The sequence below is a fragment of the Oryctolagus cuniculus genome, chromosome 6 (assembly GCF_964237555.1).
Source record: "Oryctolagus cuniculus chromosome 6, mOryCun1.1, whole genome shotgun sequence".
NCBI lineage: Eukaryota > Metazoa > Chordata > Mammalia > Lagomorpha > Leporidae > Oryctolagus > Oryctolagus cuniculus.
This window is the reverse complement of record NC_091437.1, coordinates 72,890,338-72,902,698: the sequence shown is the minus strand read 5'-3', so window position 1 is coordinate 72,902,698 and position 12,361 is coordinate 72,890,338. Positions and strand designations below refer to the sequence as shown.

The following is a 12,361-nucleotide window of genomic DNA, read 5'->3' as shown; positions in this document are numbered from 1 at the left end:
CGCCCCTTCACCAGTCTATTGAGAAGGGCGCTGTGGGGAGGTAGACTCCCGGGCAGGGCAGGATGTGGAGCAGGCCAGGGCCTGCACCAGCACCAGGTATGTGGTGAGAGGCAGGCGCTGGCCCGCGGCAGGTGCAGCGCAGCCAGTGCCCGGCGGCCTCAGGAAAAGCAAACCTGCAGGTGCAGTCGGGACATGTCCTGTGCTCCCCAGCCACGCGTTTTTCTGAATAGTTGTCCTATCTTCATTGTCTGCCTGCAAGACTGGCTGGCAGTGGGAGGGGATGCAAGGGAGGGAGTGGTGTGCTGGAGTCTGTGATGCTGGCGACTCTGAGGACACTCACAGGCTGCTTCAGGAGTGAGGGGTGGCCGGTGGAGGCTGTGGGTGCCACAGGGGGCAAGTGTGGGCTGAGATGTATCAGAAGAGCAGTGACAGTGGGGACACCCCCTAATACTAAGAGACACTTCCCTCCCAGAGTGGGGACGTTAGATTGGGACCCTTTCCCCAAACACACATTCAAATCCAGCCCTTTGCATTCTCCACAAGCTTCCCACCCTCTGCCACTATTTCTATCCGTTATTTTGTGAGCAAATGGAAGGCTGTGCACTACATGAAGCTATCCAAACCGTAAAAGGTAAAAGTACAGTGCAATGATGCCATCCTTGTATTTTCCTCTCTTAATTCACTTTAGCACCATGAAGAGAGGGTGGGGCTTGAAATCCAAGTCCACAGGGGAGGCTAGGCATGGCCAGCACAGTCTCACATCACTCTGCTGTCACTCTTGGCTGTGCTTTTTAAAATTATTTCTTTCTCTTTTTTTCTTTTTCTACCATAATGTAAACCCATGAGAACATAGCCCTTGCCTGTCCTGCTCCACACCGTTTTGCTCTGGCCTGACACACAGAAGCTGTCAATCTGTGACTGCATGTGAGTAAAGGACTAGATCCCCAGGCGTGAGATTACTGGACAATCTCTTTTCTTACTGGTTCACAACAGAGTTTGTGCGCTAAGCCTAAGATTTTGCAGGAAAGCTGGTGTGCCACCATGGTGCGTTCAGCAAATATAACAGAAGGGCTGCCTCAGCTACCCAAGTCTTGATGCACCCCGATGGCTTAAGACTTACTGCAAAAAATCCAGAACAGGAGTCACTGTTTTTATCCCATCCATCATTGTAAGGGATTCAGTATTGCTCATTTTGGCCAGCATGTAAAATTGAAAATGCCCTCTTAGAGAACTGGCATGCCCGGATCAGTTCCTGGGATAGGTCCTTCTTCTAGAGAGGAGTGAGAGCTGATTCAATGCTTTTACATGAACTCTACATAGGGAAGTTTATGCCACTGAGTATTTCCTCAAAAACTGGAACCAAGGTAAACAGACTGTAGTTGAAGTTTACAGTAGGTTTGGTTTGATGTCAACAAAGGGTATGTTAATGATAAGGATGGAACAAGTTAGGACAATCCGTTAAGAAATAAGCATCCTTGTGAAACTCAAAAGTGAAGCTATCAGATAATTTATGAGTCCCGAGATTACTCCCCTGCAGGTGTAGTAACTGCAGGATTCCATCGGGATGATGATTCTGTTGAGCTTCAGCTCCTGGGTAAAGTCAGGATCCTGAGGGCTTGGAAACTCAGTACATGGCTGACTACAAACTCAACTCTTTGAGAGATGCAGGAGCAGGTCAGCAGGATCAGAAATTATACAGTAGAAGTATCACTGACCCTGCCTCTTCAGGAGGTGGGTCACATCCATAGACACTGACAACGTCTGGAGAAGATATGAGGGCACAGTGCTTCCCTAAGGTTGCTCAGATTCTCGGCACATGGTACAACGCTGATAGAAAGCAGTGGATTTCCAGAACACCTTCAACTCCTTTTTGCTCTATGACGCTGACACCCTGGCCTCCCCAGTTTCCCTGGCACCCCTCAGTGCTGTCAGGAAAGGCCTGTCCTCGCCCATCCTCCTCTGCTTGGAGACTCCTGCTGTCCCTTCACCTCAAATTCAACCTTTTTTTTCCTCTGCCAGAAGTCTGGCCCAATTTCCCTGCCCATGCCTCTCTTGCAGCATCAGAGAGCATTGCACTGGATGTCACTGAGGCTCGGGATCCTAAATCACCTTGGTACCCTTGTCTGGCATAGAATAGCTCCCCAATAAAGTGATTGGAAGGTAGAGTGTTTTCAAACTAAACTCATGGGCTCAGAAATTTGGAAATGGCCCCAGGTTCCCCAGAATTCAGCTCCTCTGCCTTTGTGAGTGACGGATGTCTGTGTAGACATTGCATTCTCAGCTAGCCTCTCAACATGCATGCTACACAGGGACCTGGCCTTCACGGGAATGCGTTCCTCTCCACAATCTTAATCTCAGTTGTTTCAAACACAGAATACACTCTCCAGAATTTCTGCCTCTCAAACTCCAGTTTCATTTCACTTTTCTCTTTGTTTCACTTTATCATAAACATCCTCAAAACCTTCTTCCTAATGCTTTCACCCAGTTTATCAATTTGCACTGACCTTGCTTCCTCTTGGGTTCCTGATCTTCCTGGCTCCTTTTCTTCATCTGGGTAATTCCTCTCTCCACGCTTAAAACTCCAAATGAGAGGCTAAGCAAGCTCTCCATTCAGGGGCAGCCACATGTGAACAGCTTGCCTCCATTGCCCCTGTCACCCAGCATGCAGTGCAGCCACCACCCCTCAGTGACTCTGGTTTTCCTGCAGCTGGCCACCTGCATGGGTGCTCCCCACATGGCCTGTGGGGATCACAGATTAAGCACAAGGGCGTGCCATGCAGGAACGCGGTCAGTGGCTGGCATCTTCCAGAAAATTCCAAGACATGATTCAGATCAGCACCCGCGGTGAATTATTTTATGAGTCCATCCTCCTTCCTCTGTCGACTCAGAGTCTATCTATACTTGAAGATGTGCGTCAAATTCTACTCCTTCCGTGACACATTCCCAGCCCCAGGTTTCAAACAAAGCTTGAAAATGAGACAGGCAGATGGGAACTCCCTACTCCCTCCTTCAGATCTTGATGCCATTGTGGTGGTGTTTTTTTAAATAATGTATTTATTTGAGAGGGAGTGAGAGAAACAGAAAAGAGAGAGACAGCTCTCCCATCAAGTGGTTCACCTCTCTCCTGACCCCAAAATGCTTGCAATGGCAGAAGCAAGCCAGCCAGGCCAAGAGCCAGGCACTCAATCCAAGTTTCTGGCATTTGTAGCAAGGATTCACATCCTTGAGCCATCACTGCTACCTCATGGTCTGCTTTGTCAGGAATCTGCATGGAACCAGCGACTCAGATGTGGATTACAGGCATATTAACCAATACCTTAACTGCTAGGCCAATCACCCACCCCACCATCTTTTGTTGTATCTCCTGATTTGGCACAAATTGTTTAGATCTAAGAGACAGGGGCTTGTACTCCCCACTGCCTCCAAGCATATTTATATTTCAGCATGACAGATGTAGGATCTTGATTGCTATAGACAGGCATTTTATAAATATTGATTGATTAACTGATTAAGAAAAAAAAACAGACTACTCACTGATTTAAAGGAGACACCTCCCAGGATGCCGAAGACCAAAATTTCTAGTGTTAGGACCATCCACCATGAAAATTACACCCATTTCCAAAACGATGTTTGTTGGCGGGCCACATACTGAGTCAGATGGCTGGCAGGGCTGATTAAAGAGCATCCTTGCCACAACTGGGATAACTGCAGAATTTTTATTATTCGTGTGGTGTTTTTAATACTTTGCTAATCATTTTTATATCTACGACTTCATTTGATCTTTACAACCCCCCTGGAAGAAGAAGAGGCAGATGGCAGTGATTCACGGATGAACAAACTGAGGCACAGAGAGATCAGGAGACTTTAGCTCCAAGCCTGGGTCAGAGAAAGGAATGTGGCAAAGATGTAACGCTGGCTCTGGGAGACTTCTCAGCCTGGTGGCATATGCAAAATCCACATGGGACCAAGCAGAAGGGCATGATGAGAGTGCTCCAGAAGCAGAGGGCAAGCAAGGCAAGGTAGCCCCGGCTGACAGGCACTCTGATCCCAAAAGCAGCTCCACACAGAGGGCCTGATTCCAGGGGCCTGAGCAAGAGCTCAGGCACCCAGACCTTCCCAAGTGCTGCAGGATCTGCAAGGATGAAAGGGACTTTGAATACGAGAGCCACAGTAATTATGACTGCTTTCATGGAGCAATGCCTGCTTTTGTTGTGCCATGGTGCAAGGGTCTAATTATTCAAACGCAACCATTAGTTCCCACACAGCCAAGATGAGATGATGGCAGATGTTAGAAAGATAGCATCTCCTGGCCATCTGCCCACACCAGACCCAGCCACCAGCACGTCACAAATGCAAGGGCAGCTGCGGCCAGGAGTGTCCACTCAGGGAGGACCTGGGAGCTCTGGAGGGAAGGAGGGGCCAACACGATGTGAGGGCCCCTGCACGGCTCCAGGTAAACTAGCTGCAGCAGGGACTGGTTGGAATGGAGTGACCCTATTTCCACACAGCCCATCAGGTCACCAACACCGTGTCAGGAACCCATTTCAAACACAAGGTTGAAAGGAAGTCATTCATTTCACTGGAGACGAGATGTACCCAGAAACCTGCTCAACTTCTTGCCACCAGCACCAGGGCACAAAAAAGTGCCTCTCCGAGTCTGTAGGTACACTATTGCTCAAACTTGACTTCTCCAGGCACAGGCACTGGCCTGCCTGCATTCTTCCCATCCCAGCCCTTCTATGAGTAACTGCTAGGAAAACACAAAGGGCTTTAAAAAGTTCAAAGAATTTTTTTTAATGAAGTGACTACATCATTATCACCACCAACCTGCTCAATATTTAAACTTGTATAAACTGAAACAAAAAAAATCTATTTTTAAGTTGAGAGGAGAACAGAAGTAATTTTATTCTTTGCACCAGTCATAGCAACAAGACTTCCTGAAAACAGGCTATCTCAAGATTTTATTGTTTTTTCCTATGCATGCACACACAGGCACACACACAGACACACGTATATGTACCACCACACACCTGTCTCTGTAACGTGCAACCTGCCTGGAAACTTGAAACCTGGAAAGAAAAGACAGAGTTTTCAGGAAATACTCCGGGACAAAGATTTCTGCCACCCTATTCTTGAATCATATTTCCCTCTGGCTTCTTCTTTCATCAAACAATAGAAGGAATATCTCCCATAAAAACTGTGGCATGGGGAGTTCTCAGGTTAACGAAAGGAGAAAGTAAAAACAAAACAGGATCTGTCTTAACAGAGATGGAAGCCATACTGGCAAGGACTTTGGACCATGACACGCTCTGCTGTCTGCAGAGACCCCCGCAGGGGCGAGAGAGAGAGAGAAGAGGTGAAGGCTGCTGGGCTTCTGCAAGCTGCCCCTCCATGGCAGTGCTTGGACAAGTGCTGTGCTGCAAAGGGTCCTCCAGCTCAGGGCGTGGCTTCTCCTCCCCAGGTGGAGATATAAAAAGCAAACCTGGGAATGGATGACGTCACAACACATGTTTCTTTGCTCGGAAAAAGAAAACAGGAGCTGCAGAAGGACCTGCACAAGTCAAGTGAGCCCTGAAAGTGTGTCTCCTTTTTAAAAAGCACAGAAAAATCCACAATTTTTAATTTAATTCATCTGAGAAACTGAGACAGATGGACAGAAAGAGAGAGAGAGAGCACGCTCCCATCTGCTGGAACATTTGCCAAATGCCCATGATAGCTGGGACTGAGCCAGGTTGAAGCTGGGAGCCAGGATTTCAATCCAGATCATCCATGTGAGTGGCAGGAATCCAGTTATTTGAGTCATCATCACTGCCTCCCTGGGTCTGCATTGGCAGGAGGCTGGAATCAGAAGCCAGAGTCAGGCAGTGAACGAAGGTACTCTGATGCAGAACACAAGGGCCTTAACTGATGTCTTAACCACTTGGTTAAACACTCAACTCAGAAAACAAGACTTTCTCGAGAAAATCTTAACTGTGGAATGCAGCAGTAAGCCGACCGAGTGGCTAGCTGCACACCAGCTGAAACAGGAGTGTCAACCTGTTTCATGTCTGGAAACAGCTCTGGAGATAGTGCTGAAGTCACACTTACAGGAAAAAGAAGAGAATTTCAGAAGCTGCAAAATGGTATCCTGGGGCATAAGGATCTGGGAAACAGTGCACACCTTGTAAATCAAATGCTGGTCCTTAGTCAGGGAAAACAGGCCTGGCAAGGGGCTGGCCCTGCAGGAGGGAGGCCAGGCACTGTTATGTTCCTGGGGTGCAAATGAGAATGCAAGACTGGTAACGGTCACAAGCCATTCAGCTCACAGCCAATGCACAACAGTTCTGACCCATGGTGCTGCCTGCAGAACCAGCTCTCAAATAGGGCACCAGACAGCTCCAAGAAGTGGTAGCCTCAGGTGCAGATGAGTAGAAAATGGACTGAGCCACATGAGTCAAGGTTAATGTCTGTGTTAAGCAAAGCGAGCTCCCTACCTCACACCATCAAGTGTCCCAGTGCGCTCCATCCCTCATGGCACTATCAGACCTATCAGTGCTCGTCTTTCCTTATGAGTTTCTTCTTCACAAAGGCATTTGTCTATTTATGTTCTACAGGGAAAATGTTGAAGCCAGGCCAGGGCCACTCTTGCAAGTGTATGTAGTCACAGGTGAGATGGGGCTACAGATTTTTCACCACCATGATAAAGACAGAGTGAAGACAGGACACTGCCCCACCTGAAACAGCAGCTCCAGGCTCAGTGTGTGGCTCACACCCTCACCGTCTGCACATGGCAGTGCTCTGCCTTGGGGGAAGAGTGACCCTGGATGATCACACAATTGATGCGTAGGAGCCAAGGCCAAGTCCATGCTCCCATGAGGGATGCAGGATGCTCTTGTCCTAATGGACATATCCCACTGTAGGCATTTACAGGAAGAGGCCAGTCTTGGAATCGGGGTGGGGGAATTTGCCCTACACTGTGGCAGGGGGCAGCAGGTGCCAGGACTGAGGTGTCTTGGGATGGAGGAAGGCAGTCAGCTGAGAAGAGGGAAAGCCCAGAATCCATCTGTGACTGGGTATGTCTGAGGGCACTTTGGGGATTTCTAAACTTGTCTCACAATATTATAAATGCACAAATAGAACAGGATTAAAGGAAAGACATTATATTGAAACAAGTAGTACCCATGCTCTCCTTGGTTAAGAATTTATTAGAGGGCTCAAATGACCTAAAGTTTGGCATAAAAATAAGTGTGGGCCAATGTGCACCCTGGGCAGCAGCAGGTGATGGCTCAAGCAGGTGCATTCCACCCACACTGGAAACCTAGATTGAGTTCCTTGGACTCCCTGCATTGACTGATGCAAGTATTTGGGGAGTGAATCAATAGATGGAAATCTCTCTCTCTCTCTCTCTCTCTCTCTCTCTCTTTACCTTTCAAATAAGAACAAAGCAAATCCAGGGGAGAAAGGGTAGTGTGAGTTATGATGTTCTAGTCTCAGACTGTCTTGGGCCTGGCATTTGTGATGAGAGACAGCTGGTGCCTACAGGACATCCAACTCAAATGATCCAAGGCCTCTGAGGGTGGACTGCAAGACCTTTAGATTCTGTCCTACACTCAAGTGTCCAAGAGCAGGCTATAAAGCTAACTAAAGCAGGATTTTCCACCACATCGACATCTGCAGAATCACACGACTAATCCATTGCATGGGATAGATTTGCTGAAGTAAGACATCAACATAATATTTTACATTTGGACGAGTCTTCTTCCAGAGTGCCCACATCATAAATAAACCCAAGGATGTTTCCACAGAGACAGATAAATATAGGGTGTGGAGGACTCAGCTGCAATTTTGCTCTGGGTCTTCGGTGGTTTTGTAATGGCCCTGCTTGCCATTCGCTTAGAAGGCACTGGTGGAGCCCGAGAGCTGTGGCGCCCCACCAGCGGAGCTCAGGAGGAGGCGGCTGCTGGGGCAGCATCTGCTCACCTGCTCCCGCGGGGCGCCGCGTCTCCGACGGCACCTGCCCATCAGAGGCGTTGTCATTCTCCTCAGAGCTGTGTACACAAGCGAGTCCGGGCCTGCTCCGAGTTGCCTGCGGTGAACACAGACTCAGACGCACGGCGCTGCGGAGGAGCCCAAGGAGGCCACACCCTGCACCCCGGACTAACACCGGGAGCCTGGCCTCCCCACTCCTCCTCGCTGCCCCTGGGACTGGGTCACAGGGGCCATCGGGGCTCCAGGCCAGAGGTGTGCCCCTCCCAGACCTCACTCTCTACCACAGCCCCCTCTGCCAGCACCACTTCCCAGCAATACCCAGATAACAGAAGGGGGCATGGGGTAGCCTGTGTCCTAAGGCAGAAAACCCTTCAAGGATTCCACCCAAGGGGCCTGAGATCCGGGCAGCGACTTCCTGACCCTGTGATGCTTAGCATACTTGGTCCCCAGTCTGGTTAACCAGTGGTTCAGATCGCTGTCTCAGAGAGACCCACAGCATGCAGGGAACACACGCAGACTCCCATGGCCAGGGGGAGCTGCCACCAGGCCTGTTCCACCCTGAACTTGCAGGCATATCCTCCTCCACACACAGCCTCTCTTTCAGAGCGTGCAGAAGCCTGACTGAGCTGCCAGAGGCAAGGGCTTCTGCTCCCAGGGATTCTACAGTTTTCCATACCGGAGCAAGCCCCGTGCAAGGCCCGTATGGCTCCTGATGTGAGTATGTGGGTTAATGTGCTGAAGGACTTAGGAAGAGGGGCTGCAAGGAAGAATCCTCCCCAATAATGAAGTCAAGGCGGTGTTTAAATATCAAATATGTCACTTCTTTTCTTTGAGAGCTGTCAACTGGAAGTAATTTTCCATTTGACAGGTCCAAAGGTGCGAGAACAAATTTCTCATCTCTGAAAAGCAGATGAAAAACAATCATGAAGGAATGAAATCTAGGCCAAGGCACACTCAGGGAGACATTTTGCCTCATGCACTTTTTTATCTGCAAAAAATTCGATCTTATTATCCACCTGTTTGGGGAAATGCATACCCTCAGAAAAAGGTGAAATCTCCTTTCCTATTGCTGATTTTTTTACCCACCCAGGAAAATTTTATCTCAAAGCAGCCCTAATCCAGAGCTGGAGCAAATGGTGACCTTTGGCTCATAGGACTCACAGGGGGCTGCAGGTGAACCACAGACACCTGAGGTTCCTTATGAATTATGGCGGGTAAGCACTTGGCAAAACCCTGGCTCTGAAACCTTGGCAAAGGCCACTAGGCTTTCAAACATCCTTTTGTGCTTTAAAGCTTAAAGCACTGACCTCAAGCTTCCAAGCTACTTATGTTGAATCTCATGGCCAGACACCTTGCAAGAAGACATTGGGAAGGAGGTGTGTCCTTGTCCTTCCCCTCCCAAAACACACACAGGCCAAAGCATGTGAGTACCCCTCCCCTGCCCTCCCTCTACTGCCTGGCAGAGCTGGAAGCCTCGCCCTCCCAGCTCTGCATCTGGAAAGCTCTTCCTCCTCATGCCTCCTCTCACCGATCAGGCGCACCTGCCCTTGTTACCCACTACGCAGAGAGACAGATGACTACAATGAGGCCGTCAGATGCTGTGCCTCTGAGTCCCATTTCTCCCCCAAGTCACTCTGGAGGGCAGGATCTAGCCTCCCTGTGTTCACAGACCGCAGGTCTCTCACTCATGACGATCTCACAGGCATGGTTTTGAGCTGCAGCCGAGTAATTCACAGCAGTGTGTCATGCGGTTAGAGTCGCAGCTGCTGCTAGCTAACATCAGGGTCAACTTTATGTTTCTCAGGCTACCATCTCTTAAAGGCATTCTCGCTCAAGCTGCTTTGGTCCCCTGAGATACTGTTTACATCCCTTTACGTTGCTTGCCATAAAAAGGCCTCATTACTTTGGCCGGAGTTTAAACAATCTCACCTCCTTTTCATCAAGCCCACTTAAAAACCACAGTCATCAAATGAAATTTGTAGAAATGTGGCAACCGCCCTGGGAAGCGGACACTGCCAGGTTGCCGTGGCCTTGCGTGTGTCCACGCTCCCAGCACTTGTGTGCGATGATTGTGTTGTTTGTGGTGTGTTTCATTTCAGGCCGCAGGAGGAGGAGGTGCAGAGAGATAAACAATCGGAATTATTTTCCAACAGTCACTGGTTGGTTCTAGAACAGACACCTGTTCCTACAAAAGGTTCCAAGTTCCACCTCCTCAACAATAACTGCAATATGTGTTCTCTCCACATACAGACCAATTAAAGTAAACTACAGGATTCTCTGGGGGAGAGCACATCTGGGAATTCCTCTCACAGCATGGGAACTGAGCAATCAAGCTCTTCACACTGATTGAAGCTGCAGGTTTAACAACGCCAAGGAGGGCTGGGCGGTCTCCCCATGAATTTGTTAATTGTGTTTATTGTACACATGGTCTACCTGTGTCTTTGAGGCCTGGGATCATAAAGTATGAATGACAGTGCCTCCCCGGCAGAGCAGTGGTTCTTACAGGTCAAGGTTGGAGGGGATTCTGTCAGCAGCACCACTACCCGGGGTCCTAACCCTTCTGAGCAGGACAACCAGCCAAGAGAATCCTTCCCTCGAATCAGCAGCATCCAGCCCACTGCTGAAGGGGAAATATGATAGCATAAATACAAGTAGATCACCAAAGAGAAAAGTAATTTAAATTTGGGGGAAATATTTATCTTTTCAGAAAAAGGAGGAAAGATGGAGTACTTGCATGTGACTGCTAACAGCACCTGCACAGAGCAGTGGCTATAGCTCCAGGTGCAAAGCAGCCATGTGCCACGGACTGCCCCAAATGCAGACTTGGGAGGCACCTTCCCACCACCATCCTAGCCCAAAATGTGATTGCATGGATATTGGTCAGGTCTGTGGGGATGTCTCCATCCCAGAGCCAGGGTTCCCCTTGTCTGTCTTCCAGCTGACAGCCAGTGGGGTTCGTCTGTTCTGCACACCCCTCACTCCCCTTCATTTGAAAAGTCAGAAGTGCAGGTGCAAGCCCTGGTGCCTGGCATCTGGCATGTTTGCACGCAGGACACACACAGCCATTTGCATCCATAGATAAGTAACTAATGATTTATAAGAGACAAGAACCAAAAGAAGTGGGTACAGAACAAACTATTCTATGTTAAGAACAGAAAACTCCCTAGAAAATTTCAACATACCCTTGAGACTCAAAGATTTCACACTTCGATAATATTTTCTGTATTCTCTTTATATCTGCATTCACCCACTGGCATTTACCCATCTAAATTCTACATTCTTCTATTAACCTCTCCATTAGTTTTACCTTTGTCAAGTGGTTTAACTGAATCAAACATTATTGTAATCACAGACTATAATAACTTCAGGTGCAAATGACCACAAATAGGTATATGAGGATATCTTATTTTACAAGTACTTAGAAGGGCTCAGGTCTCACTCACATGGAATTTACAATCTGTGTTCTGTGGAACTCCACATTCACTGTCAGTGTGCAGCCCACTGTATCAACTATTCATAATTGCCTCAGCATATTGTCTCACTGTAGCAACATGCACACCTGTATTGATCCATTCTAGCAAAGCCACCAGACAGGTTGTGAGATGCTAAGGTTAAGTCCACAAAAGGAATGCAACCAAGAGATCCTGTGGAGAGCCAGATATGCAATATGTTCAGCAAATAAAATATTATGTCTTTTAGTTTTTCTAAAACTAAACTTCTATTTAATTTTAATTGTTGTGCCACTCACCAACCCCAACTGAGTGATTATCAAAATTACTGTAAAAATCTATGTTTTTACAAAAGTCAATAATGTGTTGGATCTGGCTCCTAATGGCTCACAAGAAACACCTATTAAGCTTTCAGGAATTTTGTGAGCTACTTGTTAAATTCTGCCGTTATTAAATATCAAATTACAGAAACATAAGCTAACGAACTTTATTAAAGGCAAAGGGAATAAGAACTCAAATTTCAATGCTTCCTATATATCGTGCTATGTTTTGTGCTCCTGAAGTCATTTACAGCTATCCTATGAATGTGGTATAAGATACACTGCGTCCAGTCTATCTCCTCACTCAGTGGTATCTCACTGTTAGCAAGAAACTGGCCAGAGTGGTAGTATTTACACCACAGGAATTGGCATGAATCAGAGATTGATTTACTGTTTTCTTGGCCATCTAAACCTAGCAAAGGGAAGGAGAAAATGCTTAGAGTAAACTGCAAAGCATTCTGTATATAGTTGTTACATCATGCACTATTAGGACAAATTGAGAAAATATTCTTCCAGTTTTTAGAAGCTTTTCACCAGTTTAGCAAAGAAATCAGACATGTTCAGCCCAGCATTGTGGCTTAATGGGTACGGCCGACACCTGCAACAGCTGCAACCCATAAGGGT

General features: G+C 47.8%; 1 long non-coding RNA gene across 1 annotated transcript in view; it reads right to left on the bottom strand.

Annotated features, from left to right (window-relative positions):
• Positions 1 to 3,182: 3,182 nt before the first annotated feature.
• Positions 3,183 to 12,361, bottom strand: part of LOC127490566 (uncharacterized) — a 63,253-nt gene continuing 54,074 nt past the window's right edge. The window contains exons 5-6 of the long non-coding RNA XR_011389468.1: positions 9,898 to 11,612; positions 3,183 to 8,065 (exon numbers count right to left, since the gene is read on the bottom strand). This is a non-coding gene — a long non-coding RNA (uncharacterized lncRNA). The remainder of the gene's footprint in view (positions 8,066 to 9,897; positions 11,613 to 12,361) is intronic.